We start from the raw sequence: 18,815 nt of genomic DNA on the forward strand, positions 1-18,815 counted from the left end.
TGTATGATTTTTAAGTAATTAATTAGCATTTTATTGCATGACATAAGTATTTGATACATCAGAAAAGCAGAACTTAATATTTGGTACAGAAACCTTTGTTTGCAATTACAGAAATACTTGTTCTCCCCACTGTAAGTGAATTTGTCCCAATAATTTTGGTTCCCTAAAACGGGGGGTGGGACTATGTACAAAAAAATGCTGTAATTTCTAAATGGTCTAACATCACTGTCATTGTATAATTTTAAATCCAAAGTACTGGAGTACAGAGACAAAACAATAAAACATGTCACTGTCCCAATACTTTTGGAGCTCACTGTAAAATCATACATGATGAAACGGTGATGTTCAGTCTGTATTGAACGGCCGTACACGATGTTCTACACACGTGTCACTGTCCCAATACTGTTGGAACTCACTGTGTCGTCACGAATTGGGTGTGGGAAAGAACGTCCTGATGATTTCCACGTGGACTACAGAAACATTCAACATTTAGGGCACCGACAGCTGTCAGGGTAGCTAGCTAGCATGCTAACTTTAGCTAACTATCTTGCTAATCTTTGTTGACTATCTAACTTGCTTACCCGACCGTGGGACAGACAATGTTAGTTCCCACACTCGCGACTCTGACTCTCTATTGGTTACACGAACTCTTAACCTCCCATCCTATTCTAACCACCTCTCACCAGCTTTGTATTCATGTTACCTGATGAAATTGCTGTACAATATGATATTGTTACCATCTGATGCACATTTAAATGTCATTAAAAATCAACACTGCAGAGTTTTCCCTCTCCTCTGCCGTGCCCTGATTGTATTACTGCTGATGATATCTGGAAATGTTCCCCCAAGTACTTGGGAATATGGCTAGACAGGAGTATGGCTAGACAGCACACTGTCCTTCTCTCAGCATATATCAAAGCTGCAGGCTAAAGTTAAATCTAGACTTGGTTTCCTCTATTGTAATCGCTCCTCTTTCACCCCAGCTGCCAAACTAACCCTGATTCAGATGACCATCCTACCCATGCTAGATTACGGAGACATAATTTATAGATCGGCAGGTAAGGGTGCTCTCGAGCAGCTAGATGTTCTTTACCATTCGACCATCAGATTTGCCACCAATGCTCCTTATAGGACACGTCACTGCACTCTATACTCCTCTGTAAACTGGTGATCGCTGCATACCCAACGAAAGCCCCATATACTACCCACCACTGCGACCTGTACACTCTCGTTGGCTGGCCCTCGCTTCATACTCGTCGCCAAACCCACTGGCTCCAGGTCATCTACAAGACCCTGCTAGGTAAAGTGCCCCCTTATCTCAGCTCGCTGGTGACCATAGCAGCACCCACCTGTAGCACGCGCTCCAGCAGGTATATCTCTCTGGTCACCCCCAAAACCAATTCTTCCTTTGGCCGCCTCTCCTTCCAGTTCTCTGCTGCCAATGACTGGAACGAACTACAAAAATCTCTGAAACTGGAAACACTTATCTCCCTCACTAGCTTTAAGCACCAGCTGTCAGAGCAGCTCACAGATTACTGCACCTGTACATAGCCCATCTATAATTTAGCCCAAACAACTACCTCTTTCCCTACTGTATTTATTTATTTATTTATTTTGCTCCTTTGCACCCCATTATTTCTATCTCTACTTTGCACATTCTTCCACTGCAAATCAACTATTCCAGTGTTTTACTTGCTATATTGTATTTACTTCGCCACCATGGCCTTTTTTTTTGCCTTTACCTCCCTTATCTCACCTCATTTGCTCACATTGTATATAGACTTATTTTTCTACTGTATTATTGACTGTATGTTTGTTTTACTCCATGTGTAACTCTGTGTTGTTGTATGTGTCGAACTGCTTTGCTTTATCTTGACCAGGTCGCAATTGTAAATGAGAACTTGTTCTCAACTTGCCTACCTGGTTAAATAAAGGTGAAATAAATTTTAAAAAGACCCACTGGTTGATGCTTATTTATAAAAACCCTGCTAGGCCTAACCCGCTATCTGAAATATCTAATGCAAGCCTCATTATTTTTTTTTTACTTTCATAATAAACAAATATAAAAGAGAAAAGTAGTCCGTTTAAAACAATACAGGGTCACAAATAGGGGACAGGGAAATTTTGTGGTGGATGGTGGTGGTTGCTGTAGGCACCTATTTCAGCAGCACTTTCTACACAGGCTATAAGAGATCAATTGAAACGTTCAAATAAAATTTGTATTTTACATGTATGGTTACAGGTAATGCTTTATTAATAGGTTATGTATAAAGGAAATGCTTACTAGCACGGATTTTAGGTGAAACGGGAGAGAAAAAAAGTGTTGTCAGAAGTGGGATTCGAACCCACGCCTCCAGAGGAGACTGCGACCTGAACGCAGCGCCTTAGACCGCTCGGCCATCCTGACTACATAGAAAGTCCAGCAGTTTAATCTGGTTTTAAAGGGTTATATCGATAAAGTAATCTATAAGACATTAACTAAATACAGATATAGCAGCTAAAGCTTGTTAAAATTGTTTAACACTAGCTTACTAATGCTAACGTTAGCTTAGCTGCTATTGCATATCAATGGCTTACCCGGTATTATTTAGCAAGCCATCTAACTAGTCATTTTAACAGGAGCTTCAGCTTGCCTGAACCACGGTGATGAATCCTTACTTTTGTCGTTGTGTATTTGTGATAAAAGGCAGCTTTCTGCTGGCTACCACATTTATTTGGTCCGTGGGGCGACGCACAATTGGCATAGCGTCGTCCGGGTTAGGGAGGGTTTGGCCGGTAGGGATATCCTTGTCTCAGTATGTAAATGTAATAAAATGTATGCACTCTACTGTAAGTCGCTCTGGATAAGAGCGTCTGCTAAATGACTAAAATGTAAAATGTATTTGACTCAATAGATATTTCTAGCTTGCTGGTTAAATAAGAGGCCGTTGAGAGAACAAGCTATGGAGCGTTCCTCCGTGACCGTGGGGCTCTCTCCTTTAGGTAGCTATGCTCGATCTGCCATGACGTCCGGTGAAGGACCACCACACAGAAAAAAAATACGTTTTATAAAGTATATGTTTTGAAGCAAACCGTATAAAATGTAAAAAAATGCACAATAATCATGGTGCCTATAATTTACCGAAGCAGGTAAATCTAATCTAAGCACCTAGCAGGAATTGGTCAGTAGACTAATAATACTGTAAGGACCCTGGGTTTATATGCGCGGATATCGACTCTGCCACTCGAGTATGCTTTTGCGGCACAGTCAATAGCGCGCTGGACTTCGGGCTAGAAGGTCGAGGGTTCGAGACCTACTCCCTGCTGTTTCATTACAATACTGTCATAAACGGCATGACAATTTTGTCATTCTAAAGTTTAAAAAAGGTCAATGTAGAATAGTTTCTAAAGCCCCAGGGCAAGCTTCCTGGCCTTTTAAAAGAGCAAACCCTGTCCAAAGACACTGTAGTCTAGTTCATAAGGTGTTATAATTGTTCCTCTTTAATTCCAATACAAGCCCCTTCCATAAATCAAATATTCCCAAACTTTAATAACTAAAATATAAGTGGACTTCAGGATAATTTGGTATTGAAACTGTATTACTATTACTAAACTGAGAGAGCTGAGAGTATTACTAAACTGAGAGAGTATTACTAAACTGAGAGAGTATTACTAAACTGAGGGAGTATTACTAAACTGAGAGAGTATTACTAAACTGAGAGAGTATTACTAAACTGAGAGAGTATTACTAAACTGAGAGAGTATTACTAAACTGAGAGAGTATTACTAAACTGAGAGAGTATTACTAAACTGAGGGAGTATTACTAAACTGAGAGAGTATTACTAAACTGAGAGAGTATTACTAAACTGAGAGAGTATTACTAAACTGAGAGAGCATTACTAAACAGAGAGAGCTGAGAGTATTACTAAACTGAGAGAGCATTACTAAACAGAGAGAGCATTACGAAACTGAGAGAGCTGAGAGTATTACTAAACTGAGAGAGTATTACTCAACTGAGAGAGTATTACTCAACTGAGAGAGTATTACTAAACTGAGAGAGTATTACTAAACCGAGAGAGTATTACTAAACTGAGAGAGTATTACTAAACTGAGAGAGTATTACTAAACTGAGAGAGTATTACTCAACCGAGAGAGTATTACTAAACTGAGAGAGCTGAGAGTATTACTAAACTGAGAGAGTATTACTAAACTGAGAGAGCTGAGAGAGTATTACTAGACTGAGAGAGTATTACTAAACTGAGAGAGTATTACTAAACCGAGAGAGTATTACTAAACTGAGAGAGTATTACTAAACTGAGAGAGTATTACTAGACTGAGATGGTATTACTCAACTGAGAGAGTATTACTAAACTGAGAGAGCTGAGAGAATATTACTAAACTGAGAGAGTATTACTAAACTGAGAGAGTATTACTAAACTGAGAGAGCTGAGAGTATTACTAAACTGAGAGAGTATTACTAGACTGAGAGAGTATTACTAGACTGAGAGAGTATTACTAAACTGAGAGAATATTACTAAACTGAGAGAGTATTACTAAACTGAGAGAGCTGAGAGAATATTACTAAACTGAGAGAGTATTACTAAACTGAGAGAGTATTACTAAACTGAGAGAGTATTACTAGACTGAGAGAGTATTACTAGACTGAGAGAGTATTACTAAACTGAGAGAGTATTACTAAACTGAGAGAGTATTACTCAACTGAGAGTATTACTAAACTGAGAGAGTATTACTAAACAGAGTGTATTACTAAACTGAGAGAGTATTACTAAACTGAGAGTACTGCAATTCACAATATCAGAAAGGGAGATGGTGTAGCAGTAACAGTCGACAACAATTCAAAGATGTCTGCCTGCGTAGCACACACTCACACACACTCACACTCACACTCACACTCACACTCACACTCACACTCACACTCACACACACACACTCACACACACTCACACACACACACAGACACTCACACACTCACACACACTCACAGACACACACACACAGACACTCACAGACACACACTCACAGACAGACACACACACACACACACACACACACACACACACACACACACACACACACACACACACACACACACACACTCACAGACACACACACACACACACACACACACACACACACAGACACACACACACACACACACACTCACAGACACACACACACACAGACACACACTCACAGACACACACACATACACACACACACATAAACACACACACACACACACACACACACACACACACACACACACACACACACACACACACACACACACACACACACACACACACACACACACACACACACACACACTCACAGACACACACACACACACACACGTCCAGACACACAGTTGCCATTACCATGCTGTTAAAAATACGACGTGCCTCTCTCACCGCAAGTCTTTTTGCAGTGAAATAAAACTGGATGGTTTTGCCATATGTTTCACTGGGATATTTCTGATTAATGAACTAGTCAGCTCCGCAGTTAATAAATGTGCCTTAAAGACTGCTGTTACATTAGAAAATGAATCCTCTAGAAGCACAGAACTATAATTGAATTAAATTTGTATTATTATTGAAGTTATATCTTCAAAAATTGGGGCGATTTATAATGTACAAACAAGACAATCGTGGCAAGAACATTGTTCTTCAAAATGTATTGAAAAAACCACGTCTGTTCAGTCCTAATTACATGTGAACAAAACAGACCACTGCATTAGGGAGCAGCTGCTTTGCATTGTGGGGTTTTGGAATCAGCTTCCTGTTATGGGTCAACGGAGGCCTAAATGGCCCACTATTTCCTGTATAGTTCACTATGGTCCCTGGTCAAAAGTAGTGTACTGACTAAGGTTCCATTTGGGATACAGACCTATTCCTTCCCTGGACTGGCAACCATGCAGGCGTTCTGCTCTGGACTCTGAACAAACACACACACACAGACTAGACTCCCTCTATGTTGCTAATGACTCCAGTCTCTCCGTCTGTATCTGTTGAGAAACAGGTGTGGGACCTCGTTCAGCTGGTGCATTCAGCCGTAGGTAAAGGTGGGTGGGCGCTGGCTGGCTGGCTCCTGTCGCAGCGCTGCGCTCCGTCCCCCCCGACGTTCTTCCAGGGGTCCCCATCTGTCTCCCTCCGCTCCTCCTGCCACATGGCAGCCGTCCCTCGCCGAGTCTGGTCCATTCTTCGTCCGGCGTCCGGCTCACGCCTGCTCGCCACCGCATGCTGTGTCTGTTGTCTCATCACAATGAGGCGGAGAATAGCTGCACCCATAATCCTCAGCTGTACAGGGTTTTTTTTGGCGACGGTGGAAGCCAAGTACAAATAGTAAACAGGTTATTATTTCGCTGTAATGTAACCGTTAGCACACTCCAACTGGAAATGTGAAATGTACCTCAGCTCCTGCACATTTTTCATGTGGCTAGAGGTTTTATGGTGACTGATGGAAGAGTCTGTCTATCTTATTCCTCTTGTCCTCTCACCGACTTGACTGTTTTAATTGGTAGAAAGGTCCTCATTGCATGATTAGATGCTTACATTTGTGTCCTTGTGGAAGGTTGCCACTCATCCGTAAAGACTGATCACATTCGTTATGTAGTACATGGCACATTTTTTTTATTGTATTTTATTAATTTAACCTTTATTTAACCAGGTAGGCCAGTTGAGAACAAGTTCTCATTTACAACTGTGACCTGGCCAAGAATAAAGCAAAGCAGTTCGACACAAACAACAACACAGAGTTACACATGGAATAAACAAACATATAGTCAATAACACAATAGAATAAGTCTTTATACAGTGTGTGCAAATGATAAGGGAGGTAAAGGCAATAATTAGGCCATAGTGGCGAAATAATTCGAATTCATCAATTAAACACTGGAATGGTAGATGTGCAGAAGATGAATGTGCAAGTAGAGATACTGGGGTGCAAAGGAGCAAAATAAATAAAATAACAGTATGGGGATGAGTTAGTACATGAAATTATTTATGTTATGTAAGTAGACCCGGGAATAAAGACCTACTGTAGGTGTATAGTGTGACAGGTAGCGCTACCCAGCATCACTCTCACCCTGTGTACATGAACGTATGTTAACAGAGTCACGTAGTTCAAATTAGCCACTCCCCCTTTGACCTTCAGTCCATAACGCAACACACGTCATCTATCCCACATTCACTTACAGGCCTTTAGCCGACCCGAGCTGTGACGTGATTGACTCGTCGGTCGTTGACCACACGCCTGACAACGTGACCAGACAGACAGCCTCCTACATGCCTCCGGATATGTTCCATGGTCAACAGTAGTGCACTACTTTAGGGCCCTGGTCAACAGTAGTGCACTACTTTAGGGCCCTGGTCAACAGTAGTGCACTACTTTAGGGCCCTGGTCAACAGTAGTGCACTACTTTAGGGCCCTGGTCAACAGTAGTGCACAACTTTAGGGCCCTGGTCAACAGTAGTGCACTACTATAGGGCTCTGGTCAACAGTAGTGCACTACTTTAGGGCTCTGGTCAACAGTAGTGCACAACTTTATGGCCCTGGTCAACAGTAGTGCACAACTTTAGGGCCCTGGTCAACAGTAGTGCACTACTATAGGGCTCTGGTCAACAGTAGTGCACAACTTTAGGGCCCTGGTCAACAGTAGTGCACAACTTTAGGGCCCTGGTCAACAGTAGTGCACTACTTTAGGGCCCTGGTCAACAGTAGTGCACAACTTTAGGGCCCTGGTCAACAGTAGTGCACTACTATAGGGCTCTGGTCAACAGTAGTGCACAACTTTAGGGCCCTGGTCAACAGTAGTGCACAACTTTAGGGCCCTGGTCAACAGTAGTGCACTACTTTAGGGCCCTGGTCAACAGTAGTGCACAACTTTAGGGCCCTGGTCAACAGTAGTGCACTACTATAGGGCTCTGGTCAACAGTAGTGCACAACTTTAGGGCCCTGGTCAACAGTAGTGCACAACTTTAGGGCCCTGGTCAACAGTAGTGCACAACTTTAGGGCCCTGGTCAACAGTAGTGCACTACTATAGGGCTCTGGTCAACAGTAGTGCACTACTTTAGGGCTCTGGTCAACAGTAGTGCACAACTTTAGGGCCCTGGTCAACAGTAGTGCACAACTTTAGGGCCCTGGTCAACAGTAGTGCACTACTATAGGGCTCTGGTCAACAGTAGTGCACAACTTTAGGGCCCTGGTCAACAGTAGTGCACAACTTTAGGGCCCTGGTCAACAGTAGTGCACTACTTTAGGGCCCTGGTCAACAGTAGTGCACAACTTTAGGGCCCTGGTCAACAGTAGTGCACTACTATAGGGCTCTGGTCAACAGTAGTGCACAACTTTAGGGCCCTGGTCAACAGTAGTGCACAACTTTAGGGCCCTGGTCAACAGTAGTGCACTACTTTAGGGCCCTGGTCAACAGTAGTGCACAACTTTAGGGCCCTGGTCAACAGTAGTGCACTACTATAGGGCTCTGGTCAACAGTAGTGCACTACTTTAGGGAATTGGGTGCCATTTAGGATGTAGATATTACTTACAAAGATCACCACCTCTGTCCACGAGGACCACTTGCTACACGGGCTACCAGGCCTCATCCACTCAACACAGCTGTCCTGGACCAGGCCTCATCCACTCAACACGGCTGTCCTGGACCAGGCCCAGGCCTCATCCACTCAACACAGCTGTCCTGGCCCAGGCCTCATCCACTCAACACAGCTGTCCTGGCCCAGGCCTCATCCACTCAACACAGCTGTCCTGGACCAGGCCTCATCCACTCAACACAGCTGTCCTGGCCCAGGCCTCATCCACTCAACACAGCTGTCCTGGACCAGGCCTCATCCACTCAACACAGCTGTCCTGGCCCAGGCCTCATCCACTCAACACGGCTGTCCTGGACCAGACCTCATCCACTCAACACGGCTGTCATGGACCAGGCCTCATCCACTCAACACAGCTGTCCTGGCCCAGGCCTCATCCACTCAACACAGCTGTCCTGGACCAGGCCTCATCCACTCAACACAGCTGTCCTGGACCAGGCCTCATCCACTCAACACGGCTGTCCTGGCCCAGACCTCATCCACTCAACACGGCTGTCCTGGACCAGGCCTCATCCACTCAACACAGCTGTCCTGGACCAGGCCTCACCCACTCAACACAGCTGTCCTGGCCCAGGCCTCATCCACTCAACACAGCTGTCCTGGACCAGACCTCATCCACTCAACACGGCTGTCCTGGACCAGGCCTCATCCACTCAACACAGCTGTCCTGGACCAGGCCTCATCCACTCAACACAGCTGTCCTGGACCAGGCCTCATCCACTCAACACAGCTGTCCTGGACCAGGCCTCATCCACTCAACACAGCTGTCCTGGACCAGACCCCATCCACTCAACACAGCTGTCCTGGACCAGGCCCAAGCCTCATCCACTCAACACAGCTGTCCTGGACCAGGCCTCATCCACTCAACACGGCTGTCCTGGACCAGACCCAGGACTAATCCACTCAACACAGCTGTCCTGGACCAGGCCCAGGCCTCATCCACTCAACACAGCTGTCCTGGACCAGGCCCAGGCCTCATCCACTCAACACAGCTGTCCTGGACCAGGCCTCATCCACTCAACACAGCTGTCCTGGACCAGGCCCAGCCCTCATCCACTCAACACAGCCGTCCTGGACCAGACCCAGGCCTCATCCACTCAACACGGCTGTCCTGGACCAGGCCCAGGCCTCATCCACTCAACACAGCTGTCCTGGACTAGGCCCAGGCCTCATCCACTCAACACAGCTGTCCTGGACCAGGCCCAGGCCTCATCCACTCAACACAGCTGTCCTGGACCAGGCCTCATCCACTCAACACAGCTGTCCTGGACCAGGCCTCATCCACTCAACACGGCTGTCCTGGACCAGGCCTCATCCACTCAACACAGCTGTCCTGGACCAGACCCCATCCACTCAACACAGCTGTCCTGGACCAGGCCCAGGCCTCATCCACTCAACACAGCTGTCCTGGACCAGGCCTCATCCACTCAACACGGCTGTCCTGGACCAGACCCAGGACTCATCCACTCCACACAGCTGTCCTGGACCAGGCCCAGGCCTCATCCACTCAACACAGCTGTCCTGGACCAGGCCCAGGCCTCATCCACTCAACACGGCTGTCCTGGACCAGGCCCAGGCCTCATCCACTCAACACAGCTGTCCTGGACCAGGCCTCATCCACTCAACACAGCTGTCCTGGACCAGGCCCAGCCCTCATCCACTCAACACAGCCATCCTGGACCAGACCCAGGCCTCATCCACTCAACACGGCTGTCCTGGACCAGGCCCAGGCCTCATCCACTCAACACAGCTGTCCTGGACCAGGCCCAGGCCTCATCCACTCAACACAGCTATCCTGGACTAGGCCCAGGCCTCATCCACTCAACACAGCTGTCCTGGACCAGGCCCAGGCCTCATCCACTCAACACGGCTGTCCTGGACCAGGCCCAGGCCTCATCCACTCAACACAGCTGTCCTGGACCAGGACTCATCCACTCAACACGGCTGTCCTGGACCAGGCCCAGGCCTCATCCACTCAACACAGCTGTCCTGGACCAGGCCCAGGCCTCATCCACTCAACACAGCTATCCTGGACTAGGCCCAGGCCTCATCCACTTAACACAGCTGTCCTGGACCAGGCCCAGCCCTCATCCACTCAACACAGCTGTCCTGGACCAGGCCCAGGACTCATCCACTCAACAGAGCAACAGCATCCAGTCAGTGTCAGATAGGGTAACTGTTAGCCTGGTGAAGGAGTGGAAAGGACAGGGTGGTGTTAGTCCAAACCCCAGTCACCCAACACAGCTGTTATCCTGGTGAAGGAGTGGAAAGGACAGGGTGGTGTTAGTCCAAACCCCAGTCACCCAACACAGCTGTTATCCTGGTGAAGGAGTGGAAAGGACAGGGTGGTGTTAGTTCAAACCCCAGTCACCCAACACAGCTGTTATCCTGGTGAAGGAGTGGGAAGGACAGGGTGGTGTTAGTCCAAACCCCAGTCACCCAACACAGCTGTTATCCTGGTGAAGGAGTGGAAAGGACAGGGTGGTGTTAGTCCAAACCCCAGTCACCCAACACAGCTGTTATCCTGGTGAAGGAGTGGAAAGGACAGGGTGGTGTTAGTTCAAACCCCAGTCACCCAACACAGCTGTTATCCTGGTGAAGGAGTGGAAAGGACAGGGTGGTGTTAGTTCGTCCAGGAAGGTGATGAGACAGAGGGGGGACAGGAAGTAGATCAGACTACCAGACAGGCTGGCTCCATACTGCTGATCTGGGACCTGTAGCTAAAAAAATTAACTAGAACGGACAACCTGACAGAGTAATTCTTCAGCACTGATCTAAGAGCTGTATGGGAGAGGAACAAGAACAGACTACCTGCCAAGGCTGTTTCCTTAGACTGAGGCTCAAGCTGGAGCAAGTTCAGGGAGCGAGCAGAGAGGAACAACAAGAAAGACGTTGTTATTCCAGCTTATATCCTGTAATATCTCAAATAAATCCCCCTGCGGATGCTGATCATCAGCTTGATGTGGAAAGGAATTAGCGATGATGTCATAGTAGCCATCAAAGCACCTTATTTAGGAGACTTTGAGAGGTTCTGGACCGGTTCCGACAGACATTTTCTGTGTACAACTCGCTCTGTGAGTGGCACAGCATCAATTCCTGTACAGGTCTGGTTGTCCTGCTTCTGACACAGTCCTTACAACTCTTGGCTGTCACTAGTTAACACAGCCACTATGTCAAAATTGGCTATTGTAAAAAATTCATGAGAAGAAAAAAAAAGAAGAGCTTTTTGGTCTTAATTTAAGGTTAGGGTTAAAGTGGAAGTATGTAACTTTTTGGGGCGACAGACCAAATGTACATAGAAATGTGAGTTATAGCTCTTTCATTCTAATTGAAAGCATGTCTAAGAAGCTGTAGATTTGTTCTATATGAGCTATTTCTAAGCTTCCTGTTCTTAAGTTTTGTTTTTGCATCTTTTACTTCCGGTTTTGTACACCAGCTTCAAACAGCTGAAACAACAGTATTTTTTGGTTGAATATATTTCACAGCGGTTTTAGATGGTACAATGATTCTCTACACTATACTAGAGTATTTTGTCACATTAACTGAATTTAGGCCAACTATTTGAGTTTTAGCAACCAGGAAATGGAGGAGCGATTTCTGCATTGCGCAACTTTACGGTTAGAAAAAATGATAACTTTGCGGTTGCGGTAACTATTGACGACCCCCAGTCTCCGATTAGATGTAGTATATGAAATCTGACACTTCATCTGCATGAAGAGCGACATGTTACATTTTCTGACCTATCCAGAGAAAGGATAGAACCACAGACAATCAACTTTGTGCTTAAAAGCAACAACTAGATTCGGCTACGTTGCCGATTTATTCTTGAGTGGATGATCCGGGAGCCGGAACATAATTACTAATAATTTGTAGACTGCAATTTGACCTCAAGAATCCCCAACAGATATAATGTTTGACTAAAACATTATAATTTCAAATCTTGTTTACACAATCACGTCGCGTCTCTCTATTATCAGTGGGAATACTCGGGACCAGATTTCTTAAATTAAAATAATTTGGAGCTGATTTAATTAAATAAATAAAAGCACTCGTGGGCCGCCAGTTGGGGAACCCGACGCTAGACTCTTCCGTTTCACACCGTGTATCGCAACCAGAGCTGCGTGGTGAAGTTGTAACGAGTCTGCAAACATTTCAATGGTGTCTCTATGTCGCTCAGAGGACGTTTGGCAGGAAACTCTCTGTTGTCAGTCACTATGTATTTATTTTACAGTTATAAGAAAGGTGTAAGTTGTTTGTAATTTGATTGTTACTATATTTAGAAAGAATTTAAATCATTTCAAGCCCTATTGCATGATTAATATATATATATATTTCATATTTTGATATTATTTGTATATGTGCTTGAGCTTGCATCCTCAAAAGTGAGTACACCACAGAAATGTATAACTGTATTACCAGAAAGGTGAGATTTGAATCTTTCTAGAACTATGCAGCATTACTAGTTATTGTTTATGGCCATCTTGATTTTTTTAAACTTTTGGGTATATCTATTTAGTCAGAAATCTACATTTTGTCCTAACGTTTTAAACTAGTGTACCTGACATACAATCCTTCCTAACCCTGAGCCTGAATAACAAACCACCAACACCATGTCACACAGTATAGACAACAGGTTTTAGGACGTTTATGTACAGTGAACAGCGGTTGTGTAATTATTTTCAGACCGAGTGCAGTGAACACCGAACAGAGGGAAGGGATTCAAGCTGACACGTTGAGCGTTTTGCCCTCGCTGACAACTAAATAGTCAACACATCCTGTCTAGTGGTGAAACACTAAGAGTCTCAGAGTCAACACATCCTGTCTAGTGGTGAAACACTAAGAGTCTCATAGTCAACACATCCTGTCTAGTGGTGAAACACTAAGAGTCTCATAGTCAACCCATCCTGTCTAGTGGTGAAACACTAACAGTCTCAGAGTCAACACATCCTGTCTAGTGGTGAAACACTAACAGTCTCAGAGTCAACACATCCTGTCTAGTGGTGAAACACTAACAGTCTCATAGTCAACACATCCTGTCTAGTGGTGAAACACTAAGAGTCTCAGAGTCAACACATCCTGTCTAGTGGTGAAACACTAAGAGTCTCATAGTCAACACATCCTGTCTAGTGGTGGAACACTAACAGTCTCAGAGTCAACACATCCTGTCTAGTGGTGAAACACTAAGAGTCTCAGAGTCAACACATCCTGTCTAGTGGTGAAACACTAACAGTCTCAGAGACAACACATCCTGTCTAGTGGTGGAACACTAAGAGTCTCAGAGTCAACACATCCTGTCTAGTGGTGAAACACTAACAGTCTCAGAGTCAACACATCCTGTTTAGTGGTGAAACACTAACAGTCTCATAGTCAACACATCCTGTCTAGTGGTGAAACACTAACATTCTCATAGTCAACACATCCTGTCTAGTGGTGAAACACTAACAGTCTCATAGTCAACACATCCTGTCTAGTGGTGGTGAAACACTAACAGTCTCAGAGTCAACACATCCTGTCTAGTGGTGGAACACTAAGAGTCTCAGAGTCAACACATCCTGTCTAGTGGTGAAACACTAAGAGTCTCAGAGTCAACACATCCTGTCTAGTGGTGGTGAAACACTAACAGTCTCAGTCAACACATCCTGTCTAGTGGTGGAACACTAAGAGTCTCAGAGTCAACACATCCTGTCTAGTGGTGAAACACTAAGAGTCTCAGAGTCAACACATCCTGTCTAGTGGTGAAACACTAACAGTCTCATAGTCAACACATCCTGTCTAGTGGTGAAACACTAAGAGTCTCATAGTCAACATATCCTGTCTAGTGGTGAAACACTAACAGTCTCAGAGTCAACACATCCTGTCTAGTGGTGTAATACTAACAGTCTCATAGTCAACACATCCTGTCTAGTGGTGAAACACTAAGAGTCTCAGAGTCAACACATCCTGTCTAGTGGTGGAACACTAACAGTCTCAGAGTCAACACATCCTGTCTAGTGGTGAAACACTAACAGTCTCATAGTCAACACATCCTGTCTAGTGGTGAAACACTAACAGTCTCATAGTCAACACATCCTGTCTAGTGGTGAAACACTAACATTCTCATAGTCAACACATCCTGTCTAGTGGTGAAACACTAACAGTCTCATAGTCAACACATCCTGTCTAGTGGTGAAACACTAAGAGTCTCAGAGTCAACACATCCTGTCTAGTGGTGGTGAAACACTAACAGTCTCAGAGTCAACACATCCTGTCTAGTGGTGGAACACTAAGAGTCTCAGAGTCAACACATCCTGTCTAGTGGTGAAACACTAAGAGTCTCAGAGTCAACACATCCTGTCTAGTGGTGAAACACTAACAGTCTCAGAGTCAACACATCCTGTCTAGTGGTGAAACACTAACAGTCTCAGAGACAACACATCCTGTCTAGTGGTGGAACACTAACAGTCTCAGAGACAACACATCCTGTCTAGTGGTGAAACACTAACAGTCTCATAGTCAACACATCCTGTCTAGTGGTGAAACACTAACAGTCTCATAGTCAACATATCCTGTCTAGTGGTGAAACACTAACAGTCTCATAGTCAACACATCCTGTCTAGTGGTGGTGTAACACTCCTCGCTTAGGTCACACAAAGGGAATGTTTGATGTATGATAAATATGGTAGTACAAGGTAATACACAAGAAGAGTGTATTTATATAGGAATATAATATATTAATATTGATACATAGTCAGGTTCTAGCTACAGAGTAAGTGGGTTGAAAACATCTGTAATTTCTACATAATTTCTACAATTTATGTCAGCTCAGATTATCTGTGAGATGTGTGTATTGTTGTGAAGAAAAGGAACACAATGAGGTGGTTAGATTTGATCAGTTCAAGTGGATATTCAAACTAGTGTCGCTGTGTGTAACCAGTGACTGACATGTACTGACTGACTGTTCAGTGTTTTGAGTTGATCTAGTGTTGAGTGTTTCTCCTTTTCCCTGTTCCTATGTCCTACCCCGGGGGGCAGTGGAAGACAGAGTACTGTTAACACTGAACAGAGGTGTAGTTGTTAGGTGCACCGCAGGGAGTCTTTAACTGGGGGAGGATAGGGGAGACTAGGGTTAGGCTGGGGGAGGCTGGAGTAGGCTGGGGGAGGCTGGAGTAGGCTGGGGGAGGCTGGGGTTAGGCTGGGGGAGGCTGGAGTAGGCTGGGGAAGGCTGGGGTTAGGCTGGGGGAGGCTGGAGTAGGCTAGGGGAGGCTGGGGTTAGGCTGGGGGAGGCTGGAGTAGGCTGGGGGAGGCTGGACTAGTCTGTGGAGGCTGGAGTAGGCTGGGGGAGGCTGGACTAGTCTGGGGAGGCTGGAGTAGGCTGGGGGAGGCTGGACGAGTCTGGGGAGGCTGGAGTAGGCTGGGGTTAGGCTGGAGGAGGCTGGACTAGGCTGGGGGAGGCTGGAGTAGGCTGGGGTTAGGCTGGAGTAGGCTGGGGGGGGCTGGACTAGGCTGGGGGAGGCTGGGCTAGGCTGGGGTTAGGCTGGGGGAGGCTGGGGGAGGCTGGACTAGGCTGGGGGAGGCTGGAGTAGGTTGGGGGAGGCTGTTACGGAGCCCTACACTCAGAAAAAAAGGTGCTATCTCGAACCTAAAAGGGTTATCCGGCTGTCCCCATAGGAGAAAACTTTGAAGAACCCTTTTTGGTTCCAGGTAGAACCCCTTTTGTTCCAAATAGAACCTTCTTGGGTTCCATGTAGAACCCTTTCCACAGAGGGTTCTACATGGAACTGAAAAGGGTTTTTACCTGAAACAATAAAGGTTCCTATGGGAACAGTTGAATAACCCTGTTTTCTAAGAGTGAACTCTGACCCTGTAGGTGCTGAGGCTGAGGCTGCAGTTACAGACTCCTGCCTGGGGCCAACCGTCTCCCCCTAACACAGCCGTAACGGGACCTTTGACAGAGCCGGCGAGCCTGCAGGAAGGACATCTAATGATCCCAGTCCTGTCAGAGTGAGCACAGTGGCCCCGCAGCAGTAAACTCTGGCATTTGATGAATGTTGTCATTCCATTCGACTTAATCAGATTCACCAGGAGCAAAGTGCTGTAGTGTAGGGAATCTACCTCTCAAATGGCACCCTATTCCCTATAGGGTGCACTACTTTAGACCAGCCAAATGGCACCCTATTCCCTATATAGTGCACTACTTTTGACAAGGGCCGATATAGGGAATAGGGTATATGGCGCTACTGGCGACAACCCCTGGGAGCTGTGTGGTGCTGTGTAGTGTAGGTTTATTGTACTGGGAAGGAGAGTCCTAACTGGTTTATTGTACTGGGAAGGAGAATCCTAACTGGTTTATTGTACTGGGAAGGAGAGTCCTAACTGGTTTATTGTACTGGGTACTGGGACGGAGAATCCTAACTAGTTTATTGTACTGGGAAGGAGAATCCTAACTAGTTTATTGTACTGGGAAGGAGAATCCTAACTGGTTTATTGTACTGGGAAGGAGAGTCCTAACTGGTTTATTGTACTGGGAAGGAGAATCCTAACTGGTTTATTGTACTGGGAAGGAGAATCCTAACTAGTTTATTGTACTGGGAAGGAGAATCCTAACTGTGTCACGATCGTCTTGAGGATAATGAGTGGACCAAGGCGCAGCGTGTGAAAAATACATTCTCTTTATTTAGAGAAGAGTGAAACACGAAACTAACACTTATGACAAAACTAAACAAAACAACAAACGACCGTGAAGCTACAAACGTAAGTGCAATACAAAAGCTACAAACGTTATACATAGACAATTACCCACAAACGCATAATGCCTATGGCTGCCTTAAATATGGCTCCCAATCAGAGACAAATGAAAGACAGCTGTCTCTGATTGAGAACCACTCAGGCAACCATAGACATACCTAGACACATTCACTATACACAACCCCATACACTAAACCCAACACCCCCTTTACCATATAACCACCCAAGACGAGACAAAACACAAACATTCCCCATGTCACACCCTGACCTAACTAAAATAATAAAGAAAACAAAGAATACTAAGGCCAGGGCGTGACAGTACCCCCCCCCAAAGGTGCGGACTCCGGCCGCAAAACCTAACACAAAAGGGGAGGGTCCGGGGTGGGCCTTCCTATGGCGGCGGCTCGGGTGCGGGACGTGACCCCCACTCCACCATTGTCAATACCCGCTTTGGTGGCTCTGGTAGATCCTGGCTGACTGGCGGCTCTGGCAGATCCTGGCTGACTGGTGGCTCTGGCAGGTCATGGCTGGCTGACGGCTCTGGCTGGTCATGGCTGGCTGACGGCTCTGGCTGGTCATGGCTGGATGACGGCTCTGGCTGGTCATGGCTGGATGACGGCTCTGGCTGCTCCTGTCTGGCAGAAGGCTCTGGCTGCTCCTGGCTGGCTGGCGACTCTGGCTGCTCATGGCTGGCTGGCGACTCTGGCTGCTCATGGCTGGCTGGCGACTCTGGCTGCTCATGGCTGGCTGGCGACTCTGGCTGCTCATGGCTGGCTGGCGACTCTGGCTGCTCATGGCTGGCTGGCGACTCTGGCTGCTCATGGCTGGCTGGCGACTCTGGCTGCTCATGGCTGGCTGGCGACTCTGGCTGCTCATGGCTGGCTGGCGACTCTGGCTGCTCATGGCTGGCTGGCGACTCTGGCTGCTCATGGCTGGCTGGCGACTCTGGCTGCTCATTGCTGGCTGGCGACTCTGGCTGCTCATGGCTGGCTGGCGGCTCTGGCAGATCCTGGCTGACTGGCGGCTCTGGCAGATCCTGGCTGACTGGCGGCTCTGGCAGATCCTGGCTGACTGCCGGCTCTGGCAGATCCTGGCTGACTGCCGGCTCTGGCAGATCCTGGCTGACTGGCGGCTCTGGCAGAGCCTGGCTGGTTGGCGGCTCTGGAAGATCCTGGCTGGTTGGCGGCTCTGGCAGATCCTGGCTGACTGGCGGCTCTAGCGGCTCCTGACTGACGGGCGGCTCTGACGGCTCGGGACAGACGGATGGCTCAGATGGCGCTGGGCAGACGGATGGCTCAGATGGTGCTGGGCAGACGGATGGCTCAGATGGCGCTGGGCAGACAGATGGCTCAGATGGCGCTGGGCAGACGGATGGCTCAGATGGCGCTGGGTAGACGGATGGCTCAGATGGCGCTGGGCAGACGGATGGCTCAGATCGCGCTGGGTAGACGGATGGCTCAGATGGCGCTGGGCAGACGGCCGACTC

At 46.8% G+C, this 18,815-nt stretch overlaps 1 non-coding gene across 1 annotated transcript; it reads right to left on the reverse strand.

Annotated features, from left to right (window-relative positions):
- Nucleotides 1-2,324: 2,324 nt before the first annotated feature.
- Nucleotides 2,325-2,407, reverse strand: trnal-cag. The gene has a single exon. It is a non-coding gene; the product is annotated as a tRNA-Leu (tRNA).
- Nucleotides 2,408-18,815: the final 16,408 nt, after the last annotated feature.

This window comes from Salvelinus namaycush, chromosome 24 (assembly GCF_016432855.1).
Source record: "Salvelinus namaycush isolate Seneca chromosome 24, SaNama_1.0, whole genome shotgun sequence".
In the NCBI taxonomy this organism is placed as follows: Eukaryota; Metazoa; Chordata; class Actinopteri; order Salmoniformes; family Salmonidae; genus Salvelinus; species Salvelinus namaycush.